The sequence below is a fragment of the Lagenorhynchus albirostris genome, chromosome 12, assembly GCF_949774975.1.
Source record: "Lagenorhynchus albirostris chromosome 12, mLagAlb1.1, whole genome shotgun sequence".
Classification (NCBI taxonomy): domain Eukaryota; kingdom Metazoa; phylum Chordata; class Mammalia; order Artiodactyla; family Delphinidae; genus Lagenorhynchus; species Lagenorhynchus albirostris.
Window position 1 is genome coordinate 709,924 of NC_083106.1, and position 27,953 is coordinate 737,876.

The window sequence follows — 27,953 nt, forward strand, 5'->3', positions numbered from 1 at the left end:
GTGATGCTTTTAGCAGGATGTCTCTGGGTTAGGATTGCGTGTGGTAAGTAAATCTGTGATCTGTGGATCTGTGAGCCATGGCTCCCCCAGAAACGTCTACAAGCTGCACAAGTACCTGAGGTATGAAGTGGAGATATTCCATAGCCTGAAGGTTCCCTGCTGTGTGAACTGACCCTGTGCTTGGCCCAGAGGCCTGGGAGGAGAGGAGGCTCCGAACTTGAGTCTGCTTTTTCATGCCTCCTGATGGCTTCATCCTTGAAATTGCCAGTGAAACCTGATCCAGGGTAAGAGCTCTGATTCGTGAGTCCAGTTTGAGTATCTGATCAATTTGTTGGCCCCACTGTCTGATGCCCAGAGCCTACAGCACTGCTTGGCTCGAAGAGCAAACTAAATCCTTGCCTGTGAATGGGCGCGATCCAGTATCTTGGGGACGGTCGACTGGAATTAAAAGAGCCATCTTTTTTGTAGCAGTTTTCTTCACTTTTAAGCAATCCATGTTACTTGTTTTATTAGTTCCATACTTTATATGGGATACTCAGATATAAAGAAATATATCCAGATTAATAGTGACAGTGGCTAGAATCAAGGTTCATAAAAATAACTGACGTACTTTGGAAAATGCTCCCTTGCAAGCGTGTGATGACTATGTGTGGGTGTCACAGTGACCATGTGGGACTGATGAGGACTACGTAGGGCCTGGCTGTGCTGGCATCCCACAGAACACACGGTAGGTGCGGTCCTGCTGTAAGGCGTATCATTGCATTTTTAAAAGCTTCTCCACAAGGGAATCTTGAAAGAAAAAAGTCCTCGAGTTAGAAACCACAGAAGCTTTCGCTCTCGTTTGGACTATCAGCACAGAACTTCATTTTTGCTCTTCTGAGTCTGTTTTTGTTCCTGGCACAGAAGGATGCTTTAATGTTTTCCAGAGATGAAGACTTGCAGGCCCACTGGCAGCTTCTGAGTTTGCTTCTGTAAAGTGATCCCTCAGTCTTGTGTGTGGTTGTTGGTCCTGATGCCTTTAGATGGAAGTATTTGGGAAAGGTATTGGGTTAAATGGAGACACAAATCTGAAATAATGTTGCTATTTTCTGCTGGAAGCAACTATTCCAACGTGGATGTATTGGGCATGAAAACTAAACAATAATTGTTTTTATTTATCATTAACAATTCATACAAATCTATATGGAAAACTGCATTCTCTGAACTTCATCTTTGGCCTCCTTCATTGCCCTTTCCTAACTTGCCAAGTTTTGTATTATCCTGACTTCAAAAAAGATGGAAATTTCCCAAGTATGGGTGGTCTTGTTTCAGGCAGATAGCACATTGCTAAATTATTACACCACGTTTTAACCAGAGCACAGTTGTTTTAAGCTATATTAAGTACATCTGGGTAACAGCTAGTAAGTTTCACTTCCAAGGATAAGGTGAACTACTGGAAAATATCTTATTGCTTTTAAATTTTGCCTTTGCTTTCCATGATTTATGTCATATTATAAAAGAAAGAAAAAAGAACTTCTGATGGATGAGTCTGTTTTTCCCCTGTTGCTGAATTTAAGAATTTGAAGTAGTTCATGGTCTCCTTTATAAATATAAATAGTTCATGAGGTCTCCTCTCATGCCTTTTAATTGTCAAACCCAAGAAAATCTAATAATAGATCTTTGAGCTTTAAAGAAAATTATGGAAAGGGAATATGGGCACTAAGTAGTGCTACCTTATGCTTGGCATGCCGGGAGACCTATGCTCAGACTTTGGTTCTGAACAGAGTTTATTTGCTGCTCCTCAAGTTCTCTATGATTGATGGCAATGTATTAGCTCACAATCCTGCCAGGTATGGGAATTACATTTATAGCCTCAAGAAAATAAGTGACTTATTGAAAATTATGGAGCTAGTTCATAGCAGAGCACGTGTTATAAGAGGTCCCCAGAATCCTAGGTGGGTGTTTTCCCACTATACTGTGGTAGCCTTTCAGTACAATTTAGAATTTTACTTGTGAATGGTTAGCTATCTTAATTTTTAGATAAGTCATCTTATAAAATTATACTTTAAATGGTTCACAGAATTAAAAAGATATTCATAGGTATCTTTTACATTAAAATATTCTTATAGATGAGTAGAAAATACAAATGATTTCAAGTTTTACCTGGATGAGAAATTTGTATATCCAGACATTAGAGTATATGAAGTTACCAAGGAGGGAATTTAAGATAAGAGCTAACGGTGACCAAGAAAAAAGAAAGAAGACTCAAATTACTGAAATCAGAAATGGAAGTGGAGACATCACTGACTATCTTACAAATGAGCTACTGTATGACAGTAATGTATGTAGCTTGGGTGAAACGGAAACAGTCCTAGAAAGATACAAATTAGTGAAATTGACTCAAGAATAAATAGAAAATTCTAGTAGATTTCTAACAAGAGACTAAATTGTAATAATAATTTTAAAACTTCCCACAAAGAAAATCCAGGACAAGATGGCTTCATTGGTAACTCCTACCAAACAAGAAGAATTAATACCACTTCTTCACAAAATCTTCCAAGAAATTAGAGGGAACACATCACAACTCCTTCAGTGAGGTCAGTATTACTCTGATTAAAAAAAAAATCAAAAGAACTGAAAATTAAGACCAATATCTGTTATGAATATAGACACAAAAATGCTCAACAAATGACTAGCAAATCAAATCCAGCAAAATATAAAAAAGATTATACACCATTACCCAGTGAGATTTATCCCAGGAATGCAAGGTTGGCTTAACAAAAAAGTAAATTAATGTAATATGTTATGTCAATAAACAAAATAAAACATATGATCATCTCAATAGGCACACAAAAATCATTTGACAAAATTTAACACCCATTTATGAATATTCAAACAATGACAACAATAGAAGAACTTCTTCAAAATGATAAAGTCTATCTATGAAAAACTCACAGCTAACATCATTGTTAATTTTGAAAGACTGGATACTTTCCCCCAAAGATGAGGAAAAATACAAGGGTGTCCACTCCTGCCACTTCTATTTGTGATCGTCCTGGAGGTTCTAGTTGGGGCACTTAGGCAGGAAACACACATACACATTTACATCTTGAGAATCATTACCAGCTGGTGATCCATTACCAATTACTTATGGGATTGTCGTCCCTCTCAAGTGTCTCGGGATAAAAACAAATGACAGTCATTGTGATAGATGAAACCCAAGGTCTCTTCTGCCCATGTGGCTCTACGAACACAGAGCTCCTTCCCTTTGGGGTTGCCCAGAAGTGGAATCTCAGTGCCATGCCATTTTGCCTCTGACTTTTCTGACTTTGAACACGGATGTATGGTCTGTTGAAACAGGAGTCTGAGACCTTACTGCATGGCTGCCGTCTTTAGGAAACCACTAGACTCCACTTGGGCAGAACTCTCTTAGGACCTTCCTCAGGATATAGGAGGATTCGCCACTAATTCCTATTTAGTCACGGTTGTCACTCCCACAGAAACACATTTTCAGTCATTCCCGATCACTCCTGGGCATGGGATATAAAACCCGTTGTGTATCTGCCACTTGTTCCTCTAACCTCACGTCCTACTGTCCTGCAAAACTCTTTGCCCAACCTGCTGAATTCCACGCCCTTTCCATAGACTCTGTTCTCTCACACAGCTGTGCCTTCCCCTGTGCTAGCTCTTCTTTCTGGAGAAGTTCTCTCCACTTGTCCCCTCCCTAATTCTTATTTGTCCTTCAAGCCCTACCTACCCTACCCAGGGTGCTCTCCCCTGGGGCTTTGTCTTCTTCTGGGTGAGGATCACCTCCCAGATCCTTTACAGACCTGTTAACTTACTCTTCTGTTTCTGTTCTACACTTTCATCTCCTACAAACTCTGCATCTCCAGAGTCTAGCATATTAGTTACCATAAACCACAGATGCTCAAAAGTATGTGCTGAATTGATACTGACAGTTAGAGGACCTCATGGTGACACAGATCCACTGATAACTCCCCTTCAAGGCGTACCTTCATCCTAGGCATCTGTTTTTTCTGAAGTTACCTTGTCCTGGGGACCTGGTTGAGACATTGTCAGAAGTAGGAGCCTAAGCTTCTTATTTTAGTTAAGCTGTGAAAAGAACATACTCTACCCATCGACCTTGAAAGGTACACCTTTATCACATCAAAAATTGAAAACACTTAAAGCCCTGAGTTTTATATGACTAAAATTAACAAAATTTCAAAAATAATTGAATATAATTACTGTGCAAGTTTGGGTGTTCTGCTGAAGGCTTGGCAGTGGAGTTAAATCCTCACTTAATGAAAATAGGAATAAAAATAGGAAAATGCGCCAGGCTTGGTGACAAGCACTGCTTCCACCCGCTGCTCACTTCCAGACCGAAGAATCCCACAGGCACCTGCACCGAATCCATGAACCTGGGTCAGGGCTACACGTCTGTGCAGGGCGCTAGGAAACCGCCTCCTGGCCTCTGCCTGGAGATCAAGAGGTGGCCGATTCCCTAACATCGGGAGGGTCTTCAGAAGGTGCTCAGTGGTGAGAAAACATGACAGATATCCTTTATGGAAGACAGACAAGAGTCTTTGCCAAGTGGATGTGCGTGTGATGCCACGATCGTGGGATTACACAGAGGAGGCTGAACAGTTTCCTTTGTGCCTCTCTTACACCTTGGTAGTGATGTGGGGACATTATCCTGTTCATATCTGTTAGAAGGGAGAATGTTTGAAGATGCTTGTTGTAAAATCAAGGATTTTTAAATGTAGGTGTTGTTAATATGCACTTGTTTCCCCACTAAGAGTTAACATTGCAGTAGTCTTTGTTGGTCCAAGGAGGGGCACAGCAAGGATGAGCTTCAGCAGGAAAACATACAAAGGCTGAAGGTCATTGTTAATTGCAGAAAACATCATTGCTTCCTAACTCTTTCACATAAATATGTAAATATGAGCGTGTGAAAACTGACCTAAGGAAACTGGCAGCAATCACTTTTATTAAAATATTAAAGTCAAGAGAATATAATTTTATGTATCAAATGTAACACATTCAAACATTCATACATTCATTCAATCAAAATTACTTAGTGCCATGAAAAACAGGAACAGACAGGCTGGTGAGATCCTTGTTTTCATAAAACTTAATCTAGTGAAGAACACAGACAGTAAATGTGAAAAAACCAAAATAATGCTGGGCAGTGTTCGGGTCTCTGACAAAAGCAGTGGGGTTTGGTGTGGAGGGGCTCTCACGAGTGGGGACTATGAAATCAAAGCACAAATAAACTCTCTAAAATGCAAAAGACGTTGCTGTTGTTTCAGAAATCATGGGTGTGTGTGTGTGTGTGTGTGTGTGTGTTATGTTTTAGGTAGGTTTGTAACACTTCTCAGAAAAATAATTCTCTAATCATAGACTTTAGACCTGTGTCTCAGGACAACGTTAAAATTCAACCTTTTGGTAAGTGATGTATTATTTTTATCTGATCCACAGAATAGAGAGGTAGAAGGCATTGTAAGCGGGGTAGGGGGGAGGTGTGGCCGCTGGACCTCTGACCCCCTTCAGGACAGAGCTGTTCTTAACCAGCAGCGAACACCAGGTTCACACACCCTGGAACCAAGTCCCTCAGGCGAGAGCCCAAAACCTGTGTTGGGTTTTTGCACAGTTGAGGCCATTTCCTCCCCCCGTAAAAGCCAAATGGGTACATGTGTTGTGAGGCAGACGTGGGGTCCGACGTGTGTGCGTAACTCACGGAGAATGGACACGTCTGTGCATTTGGATCCAGAGAACCAGAACTTTGTGACAGGAGGGCTTGAGGCCGTGGAGGCGAGGTTCCCCCTGCAGCTTGGGGACCGTCGGTGTGCTGGGCCCCGCGTCTCCAGTGACATATCTGTAGCTGTTTGTACTTGCAGCTTTTGAGCCCTGGCCACGGAAGATGGTTCATAGTATATTTAATGGTTGTTGATCTAGTATCTGGCAAGTGCGAGAGCTCTGTTCCTGACGGTCTGGCGGGGCCCTCAGCTCTGCCTCCCTCACCGCTGCGGCCCCCAGCCCCAAGCTGCTGTGGTCACGTTACAAGAATGTGACAGTTGGACTGTAGTTTCAGGCCTGCTCCGTTTCTTTGTAAATGATTTATAAGCCCAACTTGAAAAAAATCTATCTTTAAATAAGTTGCAGCGTTGGAGTTATGTCCAACGTGTAGGATTCCTATTACACATAATTCTATTATTACTAGTTATGGCACAGTCCTAGCAAAGTCTGTGAATTATAAAAATATGGCAAAAATTTTTTTTGCATTTAAGGATAAATGGTGTTCAAGAGAACAGAAAACCAAAGGAAAAGGTACAATAACAAAAGTTTCCACATATAAAGCCCACAGACTTTACTGCAAGTGTGCTGGTGTGGTAAATCTCCCTGAATTTTTAAGATGGTGGCCCATTTAAACGGGGTTTGTCCAAAGCTCACTGCTTTCATTTACTTACTGAAGGACAAGCCAGAGTTGAATTAAGAAGTGGATCATAGCCCCAGTCACTGAGCCGCCGCCGAGAACCCAGCAGCCTCCCTCTCGAGCCCCCTCGCTTCCCGACGCTCCGTACCCCCCGCCCGCCTTCTCCAGCCGCCGCCTTCCGCAGGCCGTTTCCACCGAGGAAAAGGAATCGTATCGTATGTCCGCCATCCAGAACCTCCACTCTTTCGACCCCTTTGCTGATGCAAGTAAGGGTGATGATCTTATATCCACATAAGAATTCAACAAAGAAACGGCAGGAAGCCCCTTACTACTGTCCAAGGGATCGCTGATGATTACGATACAAAGAAGCTAGTGAAGGCGTTTAAGAAGAAATTTGCCTGCGAGGGAACTGTAATTGAGCGTCCAGAATATGGAGAAGTAATTCAGCTACAGGGTGACCAGCTCAAGGACATATGCCAGTTCCTGGCAGAGATTGGACTGGCTAAGGGCGATCAGCTGAAGGTTCATGGGTTTTAAGTGCTCCTGGCTCGTTGAAGCTTAAGTGAGGATTTCCTTGCATGAGTAGAATTTTCCTTCTGTCCCTTGTCACAAGTTTACAGACCTCGCAGCTTGTGTAATGTAACCACTTGGGGTCTGCTGTTAACTTGGACGAGTGTAACTGCTTCACGCAATAAACTGAAAACAGCCATGCTGTGTAGTCTTGAAGTCCCTCATTTAAACAGAGGTCAAGCAGTAGGCACCTGGCAGGGTCCGGCCTGAGACAAAGCAATAACAGTGATGTGTCAGCCAAGTCCAGAGCCCTGAGATCACAGACGGCTATGTCTGGCCAGAAGCTCCCAGCAATCCCTCTACAGAGTTCCGTGCCCTAAGAGAATGTCGCCACCTGAACAGCCCTTGGTGAAGCTGAGAGTGGAGGATGGGGTGAGGCAGCGACGGCAGCTGTACTGCTAGAGGGAGTCTTTGATCGTCAGGGGAAAGATCCCCTGGTATTTCCAACGTGACCAGGAGGGCAGAGCTTAGAGCAGCCACCTTCATTCTATTGAGGTGATAGGACATCTGGCTTGCCACCAAGGTCTTTTTGACCAGACATATCCCAGCTGATCGATGAGCAAACTAGAATGTGAGGCCAACCTTCTATCAGAGTTAAACTTTGGACAAGGGAACAAATTTCAAACCGATGTATCAGTCATGCAGCTGTAGAGCTCGCAACTTACTAGCAGCGGCTGCCCGATGCCACGTGAAGTAACAAACTGCTTTTTGGTTTTCTTTGGGGTTTTTTCCCCTTCAGTTTTAATGTTATGTAATGTATTTAAACACTTATTTATATAAAACTTGTTTTCAGAAAAAAAAAAGTGGATCATTGCTCTGATATAATGAGTGTGGTTTGTCCATGATTAATAAAACCCTCTATTCTTAGTATAACTTGTAGAATATGAAGTCATTTTATGGGACATTTAAGATACAGATAAACAAAAATATGTTGGTGGAAATTTTTTTTTTACTTCAGAGAAGATATTATTTCTAAATACGTGCCCACTTTTGAACAGTATATTTTGGAAAATAGAAAATATACGTGAACAAAACAAAGCGAACAAACAAAAGGGAAAAACAAAAGCTCTTAGTTATTAGGTGCTCACACCGGAAGTAAGCGCTGTTGACATGTTAATGTTTAAACTTTGAGATTTTTTCCTGAATATGTGTGTATATAACACATACACATGCATATGGACGTAGGAATATGAGATCCTATTGCAGATACTGGCTTTTAGTCTAATTTTCAAGTCATCAGCTTTGATGTTTGCACCTAGTTCTCATACGGGGTTGCCCCATGGTTCATGTAGTCAGTCTTCTGGTGCTGCATTCAGACTGCTTCTCATTGTTTTGCTGAGATGTACAATGCTATCATAACACCTAGTAGATGCATTTTTATACTTGTGTGATTATTTCCCTACAATAATTTTCAGAAGTGTAATTGCTGAGTCAGTTCCCTCACTTTTTTAACAGCTTTCGATAAATATTGACAAATTTTCTCCGAAAAGGTAGGGCCAACTTATATATCTGCTAGTAGAGTGTGAAGAAACTGTCTACATCAAAAAATAGAAATTATTATTTTAAAAATATTTGTTAGACCAGATCACAGGCCTATGCCCAAACTGTAAGGGCCTAGGAGAGAGAGTAACTTACAGTTTCCGTTCTTGTGAATGGAGTTCCTCATTTTTGCCTCCACAACTCACAAAGGGGCTTCTCCAAAGCAGAAAGAGTCTCAGTTATTAGACAGCAAGAAAGGGAACTGTGCTTAGTATCTTGGGCATGTATTTCATTTTTCTGTGAATTATTTGTTCACCCTTTAAATTAGTTTTTCATTAAAATACCTTTTTTGGGGCTTCCCTGATGGCACAGTGGTTAAGAATCTGCCTGCCAATGCAGGGGACACGGGTCCGAGCCCTGGTCCGGGAAGATACCACATGCCACGGAGCAACTAAGCCCGTGCGCCACAACTACTGAGCCTGTGCTCTAGGGGTTGTGGGCCACAACTACTGAGCCTGTGTGCCACAACTGAGCCTGCCCACCTAGAGCCTGTGCTCCGTAACAAGAGAAGCCACTGCAATGAGAAGCCCGTGCACTGCAACGAAGAGTAGCCCCTGTTTGCTGCAACTAGAGAAAGCCTGCATGCAGCAACAAAGACCCAATGCAGCCAAAAATTAAAAAAAAAAAAAACACCTTTTTTTCTCTTTAACTATTAACCTCTTTCCATATGTGAGCAGTATTTTTTCTCAATTTATGATATTTAAAAAAATTCCAAGATCTGTTTTTTTATTAGACTTAGGAGAACTGCCCCCAGGATTCCATATTCATTGATATTTCCCTAATTTTGTTTCATATTTACATACTTTGTTCTTATATATTTTTAATTTTATTTAAAATATAATCCTTCTGGATTATATTTGTATGTATGGTATGAGGTAAGGCTATTAACCCATTTATTTTTCTTCTAAAGGATTATCTAGGTATCCCAATTACTGATCATTTATTTCTTACTGATTTAAAATTCCAAATCCTTCATATAATGTTCTTAGGTCTGTTTCTCAACATTATTTTCCAGCACAGTCCACTGATTCTGATTATGCAACTTTATAATAACTATTCCTCAGTATCCTTTTAAAAACATTTTACTTAGTTGTTCTTTAAAAATAATTTTATTATGCAAAGTTCCAAATATATCCCAAAGTAAGGAGAATGCTCTAACGAACCCCCTCTTACCATGGCCAGCTACAAGTTTATCAACACTGAACCAGTCTATTGACATTATTTACTCCAACCCCTAACCTCAAGATCATTTTGAAGCAAATCCCAGATGTTATTTCATCTGTCAATATTTTAGTATGTATTTTTATTAGATATTTTTATCGAGGTACAATTTACATGACTTAAAATTCATCATTTTCAACTGTGCAATTCAGCTGGTTTGAGCGTTTTTGTATATTGTACAACTCTCACCACCCATCTGTTCCAAAACATTTCTATCATCCCCAAAAGAGGCCCCATACCTATTATAATCAGTGTCAACTCCGGCACCGCCAACCCCCGGCAGCCACTAATCTACTTTTGGCCCTTCGGCTTTGCCTTTTCTGAATATTTCACATAAATGGAATCTTACAGTGTATGTCCTTTGTGTCTGGTGCTCTTCATTTAGCATGATGTTTTCAAGATTGTACCAGTGTTTCATTCCTTTTTATGGCTGAAAAATATTCCAGTATGCATATGCCACATTTTGCTTACGTATTCATCTGTTGATGGATTTTTGTGTTGTTTCTAATTTTTGACTATAACAAATAATGCTGCTGTGAGGAGTCATATACAAGTTTTTCTCTAAACATATCTTTTCATTTCTCTTGTGTGTATGTGTAGGAGTGAAACTTATCAGTCATATGGTAATTCTATTTTTAGAAAGTTTGAGGAACTGCTGAACTTTTATACAGTGGCTGCATTATTTTAAATTTCTATAGCAATGTGAAAGGCTCCTGATTTTTCCACATCTTTGCCAACACTTATTATCTTCTATTTTCTTTTTTTTATAACTATTCTAGTGGGTGTGAATGGCATCTCATAGTTTTTATTTGCATTTTCCTAGAGATTAATTATGTTGAACACCTTCTCATGTGCTGGTTGGCCATCTGTATATCTCTATGTCTTTTCTGGAGAAATTCCTTCCTTTGGAGATATTCTATTCCAATTCTTTGTAGAAATTTTATTTAAGTCCTTTGTCCATTTTAAACTGGGTTATTTGACATATATTGTTTAGTTGTAATATTTCCTTATATATCCTGGATATTGGACCTTTATCAGACAGTTAACTGGCAACTATTTCCTCCCATTCTGTGGGTTGTCTTTTTACTTTCTTTATAAAATCCTTTAATACACAAAAATCTTTCATTTTAATGAAGTTCAATTTGTCTTTTTTTCTTTGGGTGCCTGTGGTTTAGGTGTCATATCAAAGGATCATTTGCCAAAGCCAAAGTTATAGAAATGTACCCCTGTGTTTTCTTCTAAGAGTTTTGTAGTATTAGTGCTGACATTTAGGTCTTTGATTCATTTTGAACTGATTTTTCCCTATGGTGTGAGGTAGGGGTCCAAATCTATTTTTTGGCTCAGGGATATGCAGTTATCCCATACTGTTTGTTGAAAGGATGATTGTTTTCCTGCATTGAATGGTCTTGGAAACCTTGTCAAAAATCAATTGACCATTGATTATGAATGTATTTTGGGGCTTTCAGTTCTATTCCATTGTTTTAAATATCTATCCCTGTCCCACTACCACACTGTCTTGGTTACTGTAGCTTTGTAGTAAGTTTTGAAATTGAGAAGTGTGAGTCTTCCAACTTTGTCCTTTTTCAGGATTGTTTTGGCTATTCGGGTCCCTTGCATTTCATATGAGTTTTAGGATCAGGTTGTACTTTTGTGCATAAAAAGAAATTGGAATTTTGATAAGGATTGCATTGAATCTCTAATTCAATTTTGGGGGTATTTGTATTGTAACAATATTGTTTTCCATACCATGAATACTGGATGTCTATTTATTTGTTTATTTATTTATTTATTTATTTTTATGGATCGTATGGTAGTTTTATTTTTAATTGTTTGAGAAACCTCCATAGTAGCTGCACCAATTTAGAATGCCACCAACAGTGCATGAGGTTTCCCTTTTCTCCACATCTTCACCAACACTTGTTATTTGTTGTTTTTTTGATAATAGCCATTCTGAGAGGTGTGAGGTGGTATCTCATTGTTGTTTTGATTTGTATTTGCCTGATGATTTGTGATACTAAGCATCTTTTCATGTGTCTGTTGGCCATCAGTGTGTCTTCTTTGGAAAGTGTCCATTCAGGTCCTCTGCCCATTTTTTAATCGGGGTTTTTCTCTTTTGATGTTGAGTTGTATATGTTCTTTGTACATTTTAGATATTAACCCATTATTGGAAATATCTTTTGCAAATATCTTCTCCCATTCAGTAGGCGACTTTTTCATTTTGTTGATAGTTTCCTTTGCTGTGCAAAAGCTTTTTAGTTTGATACAGTCCCATTTGTTTATTTTTGCTTTTGTTTCCCTTGCCTGAAGAGACGTATCCAAAAAAATATTGCTAAGACTTATTTAAAAGAGAGAACTGCCTATGTTTTCTTCTGGGAGTTTTATGGTTTTAGGCCTTATATTTAAGTCTTTAATCCATTTTGAGTTTATTTTTGTATACGGTGTGAGAAAGTAGTCCAGTTTTATTCTCTTTCGATTTATTTAGATCTTATTTAATACAACAATGTTCCATAGTTTTCACTGTAAAAGTCATGCACATCTTTTGTTAAATTAATTCTAATGAATAAGCTAATTGTTAAACTAATTAATAAAACGAATATTTTATTCTTTTTGATGCTATTTTAAATTGTTTTCTTAATTTAATTTCAGAATGTTCACTACTAGTATATAGAAATGCAACTAATTTTTGTATATCCATCTAGTATGCTGCAACCTGGCTGACCTAGTTTGTTAGCTATAATAGATATTTTTAATGGATTTTTGAACTTTCAATATATAAGCTCATGCCATGTGCAAATAGAGATAGCTTTGTGTCTTCTTTTCCATTGTAGATGGCTTTTATTTCTTTTTTCTTATCTAACTGTTCTGGCTGTAACCTCCAGTACAATGTTGTATAGAAATTATGAGAGCAAACATCCTTGTCATGTTCCAAATCTTAGGCAAAAGTGTTCAGTCTTTCATCATTAAGTATGATGTTAGGGGCTTCCCTTGTGGCACAGTGGTTAAGAATCTGCCTGCCAGTGCAGGGGACAAGGGTTTGAGCCCTGGTCAGGGAAGATCCCACATGCTGCAGAGCAACTAAGCCCATGCACCACAATTACTGAGCCTGCGCTGTAGAGCCCACGAGCCACAACTACTGAAGCTCTCGTGTCTAGAGGCTGTGCTCTGCAACAAGAGAAGCCACTGCAATGAGAAGCCCACGGACCGCAACAAAGAGTAGCCCCCACTTGCCACAACTAGAGAAAGCCCATGTGCAGCAACAAAGACCCAATTCAGCCAAAAATTAATAAATTTATTAAAAAAAGTATGATGTTAGCTGTGAATTTTTCATAAATGGCCTCTATCAGGTAGAGGAAGGTCTTCTCTATTTCTAGTTTGTTGAATGTTTTTATCATGAAAGGGTGTTGCATTTTTTTCAGTTTTTTCTGCATCTATTGAGATGATCGTATGTTTATTCTATTGATATGATGTATTACCTGAATTGATTTTTCTATATTCTACTAACTGGGATAAATCTCACTTGATTATAAGGTATAACCCTTTTTAAATGTTGTTGCATTCAGTTCTCCTGTATTTTGTTGAGGACTTTTGCCTCTATATTTATGAGGAATATTGCTGTATAATTCCCTTTCCTAGTGATGTCATTGTCTGGCTTTTGTATCAGAGAAATACTGGCCTCATAGAATGAGTTATAAAGCGTTCACTTCTCTTCTTTTTGGAAAATTTGAGAATGATTGGTATTAATTCTTCTTTATAGTTTTAGCAGAATTCACCAATAAATATATTGAGTGCTCAGTGTTTCTTTGTTGGAAGTTGTAATTATCATCATCATCATCATCATCATCACTTAGTCTTCTTAGCTAATGGGTCTATTACTTCTTGAGTCAGTTTTGGCAGTTTGTGCATTTATAGGAATTGTTCCATTTCATCCAGGCTATCTGATTTGTTGGCATACAAATGTTCATGGTATTCCCTTACAGCCTTTTTCATTTCTGTAAGGTCAGCATAATGTCTCCTCTTTCATTCCTTAGTTTGTGTCTTCTCTCTCTCTTTTATACATTGCTTGCCCATAAACATAGATTTATATTTATTATTTATAATTATTACTTTATATATCTGTCTTTTATATCAGATTAAAAATACAAGGAGTTACAAACAAACATACATTTATTCTTTTATATTTACCTATTTAGTCTCCTTTACTGGTGCTCTTTATTTCTTCATGTGGACTCGAGTTATTATCTAGTGTCTTTCTATTCAGCCTGAAGGGCTCCCTTTAGCATTTGTTGTAGGGTATGTCTGCTCATGACAGACCCTTTTGGTTTTTATCTGCAGGTTTCTTAATTTCTCCTTCTTCTTCTTTTCTTTGGCCACACAGCGCGGCATGCAGGATCTCAGTTCCCTGACCAGGGGTTGAACCTGTGCCCCCTTGCATTGGAAGCACGGAGTTTTAACCACTGGGCCACCAGGGAAGTCCCCTCTCCTTCGTTTTAAAGGGTAGTCTTTCTGGATATAGGGTGGTTGAAATGGTTTTTTTTCTTTCAGCACTTTCAGTATGGCACCCCACTGCCTTTTGGAATCCGTGGTTTCAGACGTTAATCTCATTTGTGATAACTGGTACATGATGGATTGCTTCTGTCTTGCTGCTTTCAAGATCATCTCTTTGTTTTTGTCTTCGGATAATTTCATTATGATGTATCTAGGTGTACATCTATAAATTTATTCTACTTAGAGTTTGTTGAGCTTCTTGAATGTATAGAATAATGGTTTTCATCAAATTTGGGAATTTTTCAGCCAATAGTTTTTGAAATAATATTTCTGATTCTTTCTCTCTCTCTTTGCCTTGTGGGACTCCCGGTATGTGTAATGCTGGTATGTCTGATGGTGTCCCACAGGTTTCTGAGACTCTTCTCCTTTTTCTTCATTCTTTTTCCATCCAGTCCTCAGATGGGTACTCTATTGACCTAGCTCAAAGTTCATTGATTCTTCTAACAACTGGAGTTGCTGTTGAATCCCTCTGGTGAGTTTTTCATATCAGTTATTGTACTTTTTTTTTTTTTTTGCGGTACGCGGGCCTCTCATTGTTGTGGCCTCTCCCGTTGCGGAGCACAGGCTCCGGACGTGCAGGCTCAGCGGCCATGGCTCACGGGCCCAGCCGCTCCGTGGCATGTGGGATCCTCCCGGACCGGGACATGAACCCACGTCCCCTGCATCGGCAGGCGGACTCTCAACCACTGCGCCACCAGGGAAGCCCTATTGTACTTTTTAACGTCAGAATTTCTATTTCATTCCTCTTTATAATTTCTCACTCTTTACCGAATAATTTCTATTTGGTGAGACATCATTCTCAAACTTTCCTTTAGTTTTTAGGCATAGGTTCCTTTTTCTCCTTGAACATATTTAGAGTCTTGGTCTAGACAATTCCACATGTGCGCTTCCTCGGGACAGTTTCTAGTGTTTGCTTCCTTTCGTGTGTATGGGTCACACTTTCTTGTTTCCTTGCATGAGTCACACTTCCTTTTTTTGTTGAAAACGGGTTATATGAACATTATAAGGTGATCCCTCTAGAAACCAGATTCTCTCCCCTTCCCAGGATAATTTTTTATTGCTGCTTACAGCAGGCATTTTTATTTGTGTTTTAGTGACTTTCTGGATGAGTTCTGTAAATTCTGTATGTATTATTTGTCATTTATAGCCGTTGAAGTCTCCATACAGTTAACTTAGTTGTCAACTAATGACTGGACAGAGATTTCCTTAAATATCTGGAACCAAATCATTTCCCATCTTGGAACAGGAGCTGTGTGTGCGTGTGTGTGTGTGTGTGTGTATGTGTGTGTGTGTGGACACACCTTCAGCACTCAGCCAAGATGTATACAGCTCTGTCTTAGCTTCACTCCTTCACTGAGCCTCAGATCAGAACAGAGGTGAGCACTTAGGTCCTTTTTGGACCTTTCCTGAGCCTGTGCACAGCATAGGTGTGCAGAAGGACTTCTCAGTTCCCAGGACTTAGGCAATTCCCTTCTCTAGCCTTTCCTTCCAAGGTTTTTGGTTCGTGAGTTTTTTGCCCCAAATGTTATCTGTCATCCAGGCAGCAGCAAAGAAAGCATTACCCTGTAACAATTTTAGACAAATGCTTTAGCATGGGCCAGTTCTGCATCAGGTAAAACAAAGACAAGCATTTTGAGCCAGTCTTCCAGGGAGACATCAGATAGGTCAAAATAAATGATTAAAATTCTTGTAAATGAGTCTGTTCTGCTCCATCCAGTATAGGAGATGCAGGGAATTATTTTCACGGCTACCACTGACCAAGGGAGTTGGCAATGGGAATGGGGTGACTCAGACACCAAAAATCTTGTGGTTCTCACTGAGATTCAGCTGTTTTGTTGAGTAAATGCTCTTATGGTTCCTGTAACCCTTTGATTAATTTTCCGACTTCTGAAGAAAAGCGAATTCTGACAGTTCCGGCCAAGTTTTCGTTGCTTTTATGGAGGGGCAGAAGTTGGAGTTTCTTATCTTTCTGCTGCTTTCCTCTTACTCTTGCGATTTATTTCTTCAGCTGAATGTCAGAGTTATTTATTCATATTGAGGTTTTGACTTGGATTACATTCAATCCGTAGATCAATTTTCAGTGAATTGAGATCTTTATAATTTTGAAGATTTCATTCAAGAACATGATATGCTTTTCTGCTTATGTGTCTCTTTGTAAGTTATTTAAAAATATATAGTTCTTTTACAAATTATAAGTTTATCCCTTCTTTTGTTTTATTTATTTTAAATATTTATAATAGATAAGTGTATAATAAATATGTATGCATATTTATATTTATTTTATAATAATGAAATAGTCCATGAAGCCTATTTTTCTATTATATTTCCTAAGAATATATTGTTGGTATGAGAAAAAGCTGTCAATTTGCAGATAATTCTTTCATTCAATATTTTTATTCACATGGCATCCTTGAGTTTTTTTTTAAGTAAACATGCAAAGAGTGATAATTTTGACACCTAATTTCCAAATTTATGCTCCTTATTTTTTTCTATTCCAATATTTTATTAGATAACATCCCCAAGTACTATTATATCAGTGTGGTGGTAGCAAGCATTCTTGTTTGATTCTGACATGTTTTAGATGTAGCTTTTAAAATTATAAAACAATAAATTTCTAACCATAGAGAAGTTTCAATAACCATAGGTATGATATATATGAGTTTAGCAGAAATATCTGCAGAGTTCAAAAATTGAGTGTGCTTCTTATTGTTGGCTTGAATTTTCTCCCACTGTTTACAAGTAGAATCTTGTTTCACTATTATTCTTTCCCCCTTTTCTTTTTTATTGTGAAATATAATATATTGAAGACATGTATATAAAACAAATGTGTACACCTCAGTGACTTATCATTGAGCATTGTTCCAATAGGTACAGAACCTATTTCCATTTCCATATTTCCAATGGATATTGGATATTTCCATTTCCAATGGATATTTCCTATATCTATTTCTCCAAAAATATATATGGTATTCTAGCTTTTATGATCATCACCTCATTGGCTTTATTTTTAATTTTAAAAACTTACATCCCTAAAGCATATATATATTCTTGTTTTTGAACTTTTTATACATGATACACAGTATATTTTCCTTTGTTTTTATACTTACAAATAATGTTATCTTGCACATTCTCACACATGTCTCTGTTGTTTATGTAACTAGGGCAGGAGTTGATGGGTCATAGGCTTGTGTATTTTCAGCTATAGTAAATAAAGCCAGTTTTCCAAAAATGTTGTGCCGATTTAAAGACCCATCATCCCTGAATGAGATTTTTCAGTAGCTCCATATACTCACCAACACTTAGTGTTGTTGTTTTTTAATTAATTAATTCATTTGTTTTTATTTTTGGCTGTGTTGGGTCTTCGTTGCTGTGTGTGGGCTTTCTCTAGTTGTGGCAAGCGGGGGTTACTCTTCATTGTGTTGGGCAGGCTTCTCATTGCGGTGGCTTCTCTTGCCGTGGAGCACAGGCTCTAGGCGCGCAGGCTCAGTAGTTGTGGCACGTGGGCTCAGTTGTTGTGGCTGGCGGGCTCTAGAGCACAGGCTCAGTAGTTGTGGCTCTCGGGCTTAGTTGCTCCATGGCATGTGGGATCCTCCCGGACCAGGGCTCGAACCCACGTCCACTGCATTGGCAGGCGGACTCTCAACCACTGCACCACCAGGGAAGACCCTCAATGTTAAATTTGAACACATGCTATTTCTCCGTCTATTGAAATGATCATGTGTTTTTTTCTTTTTTTAAAACCTTTATTCTTAGAGTAAATCCAACTTGGTCTTAATGTATTACACTTTTAATATACTGAGGGATTTATTTGGATAATAATTTATTTTGCATTTAAAAAATTTATGTTCACAATTGAGTGGGGTATATATATAATTTTTTTCTTATAAGACTTTTGTTAGGTTTTCATTGTGTAGGTGCTGATTTTATTGTTTTCTCTCTTAATTCAACCTGAAGTAAAGTGAGTCTTATCTAGATCTGGAATTTGTAAACAATCAGACTGTGTGGACTGCCAGTTGACCATCACTTCTTCATTAGTTATCTGTCAGGTGGCTCTGAGATAACAGCTAGAAGCTACTGGGAAATGCACTGTCCAGTGGGGGCTCTGCTGGACAAAAGGGTTTCCCATTTCTTACCTGTGCTCTTGGGCACCTTAATTCTCAGAGTGGTGAGAACAGAGAAAATGTCCAACTTTTTTATTGCTGCATCTGTATCTTTTAGTACAGGACCTGGCAAACAGTAGACCCTTGATATATAGTAAGTAGGTCTACAAGTGAATGACTGACTACAATTTCTAGCACATTTACTGTTAGAGATCTTCCTTTAGAACCTCATTTATAAGTGATGTACTGCTCAAAATGTCCTATTCTAGTCCTAGACTCTCCTACTTAGGCCTAGTTACTTTCTGGAAGTTGTTGCCTCTGAATATATGTGAATACGTCAAAGTGGACAAATTCTTATCAGGGACTGGACAGTGGGGTTCTGAACATAGAATTTTAAAACATGGCTACGAAGTATTTGATGCTTCTTCATGAAGAGGAGAGTGCCTGTCCCTTCCTTATAGACCTGGGTGTTCTTATGACTGTTTTGACCAAGGAAGCATGACCACAGGATCCATATGCTTTCTAAGGCCCAGCATGGAAGCCCACCCAGCTTCTACTCTGTCCACTAGAATGTTTGCTCTTGGACTCTGAGCCCCGCCATGGAAGCCTCGCCAGGCTAAGGTTACCACCGTGCAGAGGCTGTGTCACTGCCCCTTCAGCAGCACAGCTGAGCCCAGCAGGTGACAGCCACCAGTGCAACATGGAGCAGAGGGGTCCCCCACCTGGACTTGCCCGGCTTCTGACCCACAAAACCAGGAAATATAAGAGAATGGGTATTATTTTAAGCGGCTAAGTTTTGGGGGTAGCTTGTAATGCAACAATTGGAATATCTTTGGATATTTTTTCACATATTCTTTATTTCATGAAGATACATTTTCTTAGTCTATTTCCATTTCCTTTTGAGTTGGTGGTGATTTTGTCCATATTTTGGCATTCCCATTTCTTAGTTTTTTACACTGTCTCTTTTCTCTCTCTTAATAGACGTTGTTTTAAGACGAAGAGACTATGATGGGCCTACTAGGCAGGCACTGATTTTAACATATTTTCTCTTGAAACAGTGAACATGACCTTCTGTTAATAAAGAATCAAAGGTGATTCAAGCCATTATATCTAATATTTAAAAAAGCAAAAATAGACACAGATGGTTCTATTGCATCCAGTGTTGCAGTGCTCATGTGTACAGGCTGTTTTTTTGTGTGCGTGTGTGCGGTACGCGGGCCTCTCACTGTTGTGGCCTCTCCCGTTGTGGAGCACAGGCTCCGGACGCGCAGGCTCAGCGGCCATGGCTCACGGGCCCAGCCGCTCTGCGGCATGTGGGATCTTCCCGGACCGGGGCACGAACCCGCGTCCCCTGCATCGGCAGGCGGACTCTCAACCACTGCGCCACCAGGGAAGCCCTGTCTGCAGGCTTTAAACAAGTTTTAAATAACAAAATTAAAATCTACTTGTGTGTAGTCTGGAAAGCCAGTGTGATTTCTTGACAGTCTCTTGCTAGCTGTTATTACACATTTCTTTGCCTTACTAATTCTATTTTCCTCTAGAATAAGGCAGCTAATTGGAATAACACAATCTGGGATCCGTGATTATACTTCTCTTTTGTTAACTCATTAAATTTTAAAATTTAATTTAACTTTTTGGTCATCTAAGAGATCACATTATGAGTAGGTTTTGAAATGTTTGACTTTTTAACTCTGCCTTTCCTACATGAAAATAATCTGAAAAATTGATTGACTTTGTGAACTAGAACACAAAGCTAATGCCTTAGGTAAAACCTCTCCTAGACCCTATGGGAAAGAGCAACAAAAAGGACCCACCATAGGCTTGACCCTTGAATTGAATTGTTAGTTTCAGGAAGACGGTGTAATTTGTTTATAGTGAAAGCTTCCTGTTAGTTTTTTTGTTTTGTTTTTCCTTTTTTTTTAAGCCAAAAAATTGGGTGTGAACTGCTAATGACTTACACTTGACATTTGGTTTTTTCCTTCCATCAGGGCAAACAAGCAGCCAGGAGGAGCAGAAGAATTAGTATTGGATAATTTCATAATTTTTAAAGACTGAAGCAACAGAATGACTTGCTTTGCTAATTTAACAATAATATATTACAAGAGAAATGGCTTGCTTAAGGTTGTCTCAAAACTTACCATTGGAAGCTTGAACAGCTGATACTAGAGAATCCACTTACGGTTCCATTTCTGTTATCAGTTTACCTTAAAGAAAAGTTCCCTGAGTGAGACCTGGGGATAATAACATTCTGCTGAGCTGCTGATTCCAGGGTGAAGAACTCTAAAAACTACAGTAGTTAAACGTTATTTAGGAACTTACTTCAGTTGCATTTAAAGTTGAAATAGCATTTTGTTGTCTAAAGGCAAAATATTGAATTACCAAAAAGTGTAGTTTGACAAAACAATGAGCTATTGCCATTGGAAGGGCAATTTTTAAATGTATATTGTGTCAGTCCTGCTTCTCTATGTAGAAGGAAATAGCATAATATTTTGTAAATGCTCAGTAAAGCTATTTTTGCCATAATTTGGACTGAAGGCCTTTGAAATAAATAATGTAAACTGCCACCTGTAGACATGTGGCTGTGGTGAAGACCCTGACCAGGCCCTGCTTTCCCCAGGCGTTTTATGACGGCTCCACCTCCCTTTCAGGACAGCAGTAAACTACTGGCCATGGCTCGCTGTGTTTAAGACTACAAAACAGGAAGTTATCCATCCATCCATCCACACATTTTTCTGTGAATGACAATTTAAAACCATGTAAGATGATGACAGATATAGGCATTAGCTAAAAATACTAAGTATAATTTGGGGACTAAGGTGATATCTGGAGCAAAGGTTAGAAAACTTTTTTTTGGTGAAGGACCAGATAGAAAATATTTTAGGTGTGGGCCAGGAGGAAAATTGAGGATAAGGAAAGGAAACAAATCTCAACAATGTTTTCACTAGCGACTTTCAAAATATAATTATAAAATTGAGTGCAATTTTTGTTGCAATACAGATCTGCAGATGAGAAGAATGAAATAATATTTTTTGGGAGGGGTAATATTTTTTTAATTGGGGTTCAAAGTTAACATTCCTTATATCAGAATTAATTGCAAATGTACATCTGTTAATGCTTATCTGTAATGAAATTCTACATATTTCATCATTGAAAATTTCTTTTCACACAGATAGGTATTACCAAACACTGATATCAACCCACAAATATTTGATTTTAATTGAACATATTCATTCCTTGGCAAGTAGTCCTAGAATTCCATTAGATTTTACTCTTGATATTTGTTAATATTTCATTAAGTTGCAGATTAATCACCTTCAGTTGAAGGTTAGGTAGGAGCTCTTAACATGCAGCTAAATGGATTTTGAAATGTGGAAATTTCTTTTGCCCTGCTGGAACTGTTACAATAGCTGAGCTTGGGAAATACTTCTGCTTCAAATGTATATGAGAATGGAGATCTCACTTCTTGTTTTGACTTCTGACAGCATGGGAAATGTACAAACCCTCTGTAACTTTCAATTCAAACATTAGTTGTCATCAAAATGACTTTAGTGCAGTATAACTTTTGCATGTAAGTATTGTTTTGCCTTGTAATTTTAGGTTGAATTTATTAAGACACAGTATCAAGCTAGTTCCACGGTTCTTCAGTGTTTGATAAAAATGGTAGAAGGCAGTTCTCATTTAGAAAACTTTGTCCCCACCTTGAACTCAACAGCTGCAATAGAGCTTTACTGGTGCTGAGTTGCTGGGCTGCTGTGTGGTGAGCAATTCAGTGCTCAGCTTGTATTTCTGACAGACTTCACAGCCCTGGGGAAGATTAGGTAACCAGAGCATTAAAGCTCACCATTGTCACTGCAGGTTCAGTGAGATAGGATAGATCAAAATACCTGCTGCAAAGTAGGTAATAAATAACCCTAAGCTTCACACAATTTACATTCTCAAAAGTGTTGTCAAGCTTTTCCCTCCACAGGTTTTACCACCAGCAGTTATAACACATCTTAGTGGATTCCACTTCAGGTTGTACCAAATCCATGTTTTTCTCAACTTCTTTTGAAATATTCTCGTCTGTAGTTGATCCAGGCTGACTATTGACTAAGACTAATTCTTAAGTCACTTTGAATTGCTGACTTCTTAAGTCAACAACAACATTTGAGAAAATATTATCAGTAACATTTGTTGACTCGTCAGGAGTCGAGGAAGAGCTCTTGAGATAATTTTCCTTGTTGTTAGTGAACTATTGATGTTGCCACAATGTCCTCAATTCTTCAACATCCTTGAGTCGAAAGGCTAACAATCTTCCACGAGCTTATTTGCTGGGGCCCACTTCCACGGCTGCTGCAATCAACCGTGATCTGTTTAACTCACAATTGGTTAATTGTTCTGCTTTGTTGAGATATTCTGCTTTAAACTTTCTTCGTGTTCTGACCGTGCCGTCTGTGGGTTCTGATGAGCCTCAGTCTGGCCTGTGGGTGGATGAGGCATCCTCTGGGCTCAGCTTGAGTGTCATGGCAAAACAAGCACGATGTTGTGACGGTTCTGTAACACAACTATCCACGCGCCCCTGCACCCCAGTCTGGCTCACTGAGTCCACTTTTGTCTTCTTGTTTTGACAAGGAAGTAGAACGTCATGGTAAGGAGTGTGTGGGGGGCTTGAAACGCTGCCAATTGATATTGCACCGCGTGGCGTGTGGTGTGACAAGCACAACGTGAGCCATGGGACCCACATCAGGTGGCCACCACAGCCACCCCCTCTGCATCACGGCAGCAAGTATCCACTGACAACATGGGAGCATGTGGATGTGACTTTCTTTGTGGACATTGGAATTTGAACTTCATGCCATTTTCGTGGGTTACAAAATATTCCCTAATTGTTTTCAACCACTTGGAAACATAAAAGGGGCTCTTAGCTCACTGGCCTGTACAAAAGCAGGCTGTGAGCAGGGCTGGTTCCTGAGCCCAGTTTGTGGACTCACGGAGGAAAGTCGCAGAGAAGTCAGGTACAGTTTGCAGTTAGCAAATGGGGAGGAGAGGACTCCATCCCGGGTAAAGGATCCGGGAGCTTGACCCGGCGTCATACATGCTCTGGTTATGCACCCATGTCCGCCTTCACTCAGCTAAAGGTCAGAACTGTAGGAAGTGTGAAGGGTGGAGCTTGCGTGGGGCACCTCCATTCTGCATCGCTCGCCCACTTGCGGGCCCACCGTTAGCCTGCAGACTGTGGACGTTCCTGCTGCAACCTGAGCATCTCACGGACACTCTGCCTCTACCTTTCTCCCCTTCCACCTCCTCTCAATAGGTCAGGTCAGAAAAGGGCAAGAAAGGAGGAAAACACGCTGCTTTGGGGTTACACGTCTAATTTTGTGCATGCCTTATTCTTAACCAAGTCTGTTAAGGAAGAAGGTCAGAGACCCAAGGTAGAATTTGGAAAATCAAATCTTAAATGGAAAGAACAGTTTTTCAGAATTCAAAATATTTTAATTTTTTTTTTTTTTTTTTTTTTTTGCGGTACGCGGGCCTCTCACTGTTGTGGCCTCTCCCATTGTGGAGCACAGGCTCCGGACGTGCAAGCTCAGCGGCCATGGCTCATGGGCCCAGCCGCTCCACGGCACGTGGGATCCTCCCAGACCGGGGCACGATCCCGTGTCCCCTGCATCGGCAGGCGGACTCTCAACCACTACGCCACCAGGGAAACCCCAAAATATTTTAATTTTTTTAAAAAAATCATAAATAATTTAAAAAGTTATGTTTACTTTGATGTTATTTACATCATTAGAAATGTAAGCAGTGTTGTTTGAACTAAATTCTAATCCATGCAGAGATGCAATAAATGCAGAGTTAATATGCTGCATAGTAAGATATTTTTAAAGTCCATGGACCTCAGTAAGTGATAAAGACACATTTTCAGAATATTAAGTTAATGCGTGGAGTCTGAATCAAATCAGAAGAGCAGTGTGGGAGCAGCCCGGTCAGTGCCCCACGCGCATCCCAGGCTAGAAAGGGCACACCTGGTCTACAGTATCCACTCCACTTCTGTACAGTCTAGCAATGCAAGGTACCGGAAGACTCAGTGTAACAGAGGCGTACTTTTTGAAGATGATGACTGTAGGTATTTTTACCTACTCTACCTATGTTTGCCTGTACCGCCGCATTCCTATCCCGTGAATGTGCTTTTGTAAACTCACTGGGCCCTGCTTTCTCTTTTAAGTCTTGGAATCACTGCATTTGCCCTCATTCAAGCAGGCTTGCCCTTCATTTGGTACAATGTTCTGATTTCTTTGCGCTTCCAGACAGCAATTAGAGGAGAGGCAGGGTTTAGAGATTATAATTCAGACATTTGGAAAAGTTCTTACTATTGTCTGTTCAGATAGGCACCAACAAGACCCTTGAATTTTCTTTTCTGATCCCTTACTTCGAGTCCTGTCAGCATGTCAGCATGGATGGAATTTGCAGCTGCTCAGGGTTTGTTATGAAGGGCAGCGGACTGTGATGGGACACGGTGCCTTCTGATGGTTGTCTCCTTGGAAATACAGGCGTCGTGGTGTATATGCCGGTTTTCCTCCATCAAAGGGAAACGTGACTAAAGTGGAAAAATTAGTGCCTGGACGTCCTCCAGGTGTAGCTTTTAAAGTTGCAGCATTTCAATTTTCAGCTCAGATGAAATACTGCACATTTGCAGAGAAACTGCAGTTCCACAGAAGACAGGAAGATGTTCTAAAAGTGCAGATGTACACCATGGGGTTAATTTCTGGAAGCTCTGTCTATCAGTTTAACAGCTTGCAAGGTGTTAGTAGCGTTTATATCCTCCATATAAACGTAGCACCTAAGGTGGTGTCTGGGTGGCCGTGCCGCAGAGCACAGCGGTTCTTCAAGTGTGGTCCCTGGGCCAGCAGCGTCAGCACCATTCAGGAACTTGTTGGATGCAGACTCTTCCCACCACCCCGCCCCCTGCCCAGTCCTACTGAATCAGAACTCTGAGGAAAGGCCCAGCAATCCATACGTACTCAGCTCTCCAGGTGATTCTGCTCACACAACGTCTGGGGGCCACTGGTGCGATGGTTGAGGGGACTGGGTCTGTCGGCACTTCTCAGACTTCAGTGCCTTCAGAGAACCTGAGATCCTTGAAGACACAGATCTAATTCAATGGATGTGGGTGGGCCAGGACCCTGCCTTTCTAACAAGCTCACTAGCGACGTTCACTGCTGCCGGCCCAGGGAGATGCCGGCCGGGGAGTGCCGGCTGTCTACTTGGGGCTGATATCAGCTCTGCCCTGCGACCCGCCACTTAGATGGTCCAAGTCCTGCGGTGGGGTCAGTGTGTATGTACGTCTGAAGGAAGGGTTCTTGCTGCTGCTGCCCCAGTGGGCTGAGATTGGTGGCTTTGTCCAGGTGGCCGCGGGCACACCAGGGAAATCACTCAACATTAACTTTCTCTCTCCGTCCAGAGAGACCCCCTGAATGGAGCTAGATTTTGACAATTAGCAAGTGATTTTTAACTGACCGGGAGTTATCACTGTCTTAAGAAGACTCTACAGTAACTTGACTAGCAAGTTAAGGCTGATACGTTTTCATATAATCGGTATTCGTTGCCGTAGGAAAATCTGCTCAACTGTAGCCTGGTCATCGTCACATGGAAGCCCATGTGCCACTTACTATGAGGAATGACAGCCAAGTAATACTGTCTTTGTTGACAGATCTCATCTGAGGATCTCTGGCAAATTACACGAAAAGTAGAGCATAAAGTTTTCATTTCTTTTGTAGAAACCCTAAGCCTAAAATAATTGATTTTTGTAAAAGCTTTGAGAGGATGTTAAGCGTGGGTAACAGGATACATTCATCTAAGACAGAAGCCTGCTTTGCTTCCCAAAATTATTATGAATGTATTCTAATATACATCAAAGTTGAAAGAGTTTTGCAGTAAGCAGTTGAATTCCCATTATTTCGATCCTGGGATTAATATGTTACTGTATTTGCTTTATCACGTAACTATCCATCTGTCTTTCTCTTTATCCACTCAATAATAATCTGATTTTTGATGCATTTCAAAACAAATTTGACACATCAGTACACTTCCTGCCAATACCTCAGTATCTATACTTTTAACCAGTTACTACCATTTTAAACTAGAATTTTGTCCCACTTATTGGCAAACCTTCCTTTTAAAGGCATAAGAGCCCAGCATGCTACACCAAGGACATAATAAAAAATAGACGGGCTTTTAAATTTATGGCTTTTGGGCTGAAATCTTGTGTAAGTGTCAAGCTAGATTGATATGGGTTTAAAATAATGAGAAAAAGATTATTAATGATTAGAGTTTAATTGACCATTGGTTATTCTTTTTGTAGCTGTGGAAATACTGGGCAGACCCAGGACATGACAGCAGAAATTAAAAATGTCAGCTGGCTCCAGGCACTGAAAAGTCCCCAAGACATGTAGCTAACACGTTAAAGTTTGCATTTTTTTTTTTTTTTTGCAAACTGTCTCATCTTGTAAGAGCTCATCATGTAACGAGCTGATGGATGACAGGCTGTATGTCTGGGGATGGCTCTTGGAAGCCGGAGAGAGAATCGTATTCCCTGAATGCCTGCACTCATATTTCTTCCCAGAAATGTTTACGCAGCATACGGGCGAGGGACCTGCCACCCATCATTAGCTTGGTGAGGACCATCCTCCTGACCCGAGTATGAATACATTTGTACTGTCTTCAGCTTTGGACCCGTTAGTACCCACCTCGATCTGAGTTTTTTCAGGAGGTTACATTGTGGCAATTGGCTGTACACCCTTCAGAGTCTCCTTGGTGGTGGTTGTACACGTGACCCCCCTCAGTGACCCACCACATTCATTAACCTCGGGAACACCTTCACTCCTCCACTTGCACTTGAGCTGTCGTCTGAAGGCTTGAGAAGTTTTCCCAGCTGGACATCCCAATATTTTCAGCCCAACTCCTCCACTCGTGATGTGGCCAGAGAAGTCTTGCTTACGGGCACAGCCAGAGAAGCACTTGGCAGGTGTCTTTGCCCCGTGTGCCCTGATAAAGCTCAGGACAGGACAACCATCTGATCTTCCCTTTGGCCAGGTGCACGTTTCAGGACGAGCTACTGGGACTTCAGGGGCCCTACCACAAGTTTCCTTTGACCTACAGAAGACTCAGCTAACCTCCTGAATCTCAGTTTTTAGCTGCTATCCAAGAATGGGCAGAATAAGGGTCCCAAAGACATCCCCGTCCAAATCCCCAGAACCTGCGAATATGTTACTGCGCGTGGCAAAGGGGGATTAAGACAGGTGGAATGAGGGGCGCTAATCAACCGAACTTGAAGTTGAGGTTTTCCTGGGTCATCCAGGTGGGCCCAGCGTAGACACAGCGTCCTTAAGGGGGAGGTGGACTCGGGGGGAGGTGGAGCAAGGCCTGTGTCAGCCCAGAGCAGGGAGGCGGCCGGCTGGCACCTCGAGCTCAGCCCCGTGGGGCCCGTTCTGGACGTCTGGCCTGCAGAGCTGCGTGGTGACAACTGATGCTGTCTGAGACACAAAGTTTGTGCTCGTTTATTTTCGGCAGCAGTGGAAGCGGTGTCG

At 40.4% G+C, this 27,953-nt stretch overlaps 1 long non-coding RNA gene and 1 pseudogene across 1 annotated transcript in view; both read left to right on the forward strand.

The window, feature by feature from the left end:
• The window catches only part of LOC132530329 (eukaryotic translation initiation factor 1-like), a 48,330-nt pseudogene extending 40,494 nt beyond the window's left edge, over nucleotides 1-7,836 (forward strand).
• The window catches only part of LOC132530331 (uncharacterized), a 57,520-nt gene that overhangs the window by 2,571 nt on the left and 26,996 nt on the right, over nucleotides 1-27,953 (forward strand). The window contains exon 3 of the long non-coding RNA XR_009543765.1: nucleotides 2,459-2,576. This is a non-coding gene — a long non-coding RNA (uncharacterized LOC132530331). The remainder of the gene's footprint in view (nucleotides 1-2,458; nucleotides 2,577-27,953) is intronic.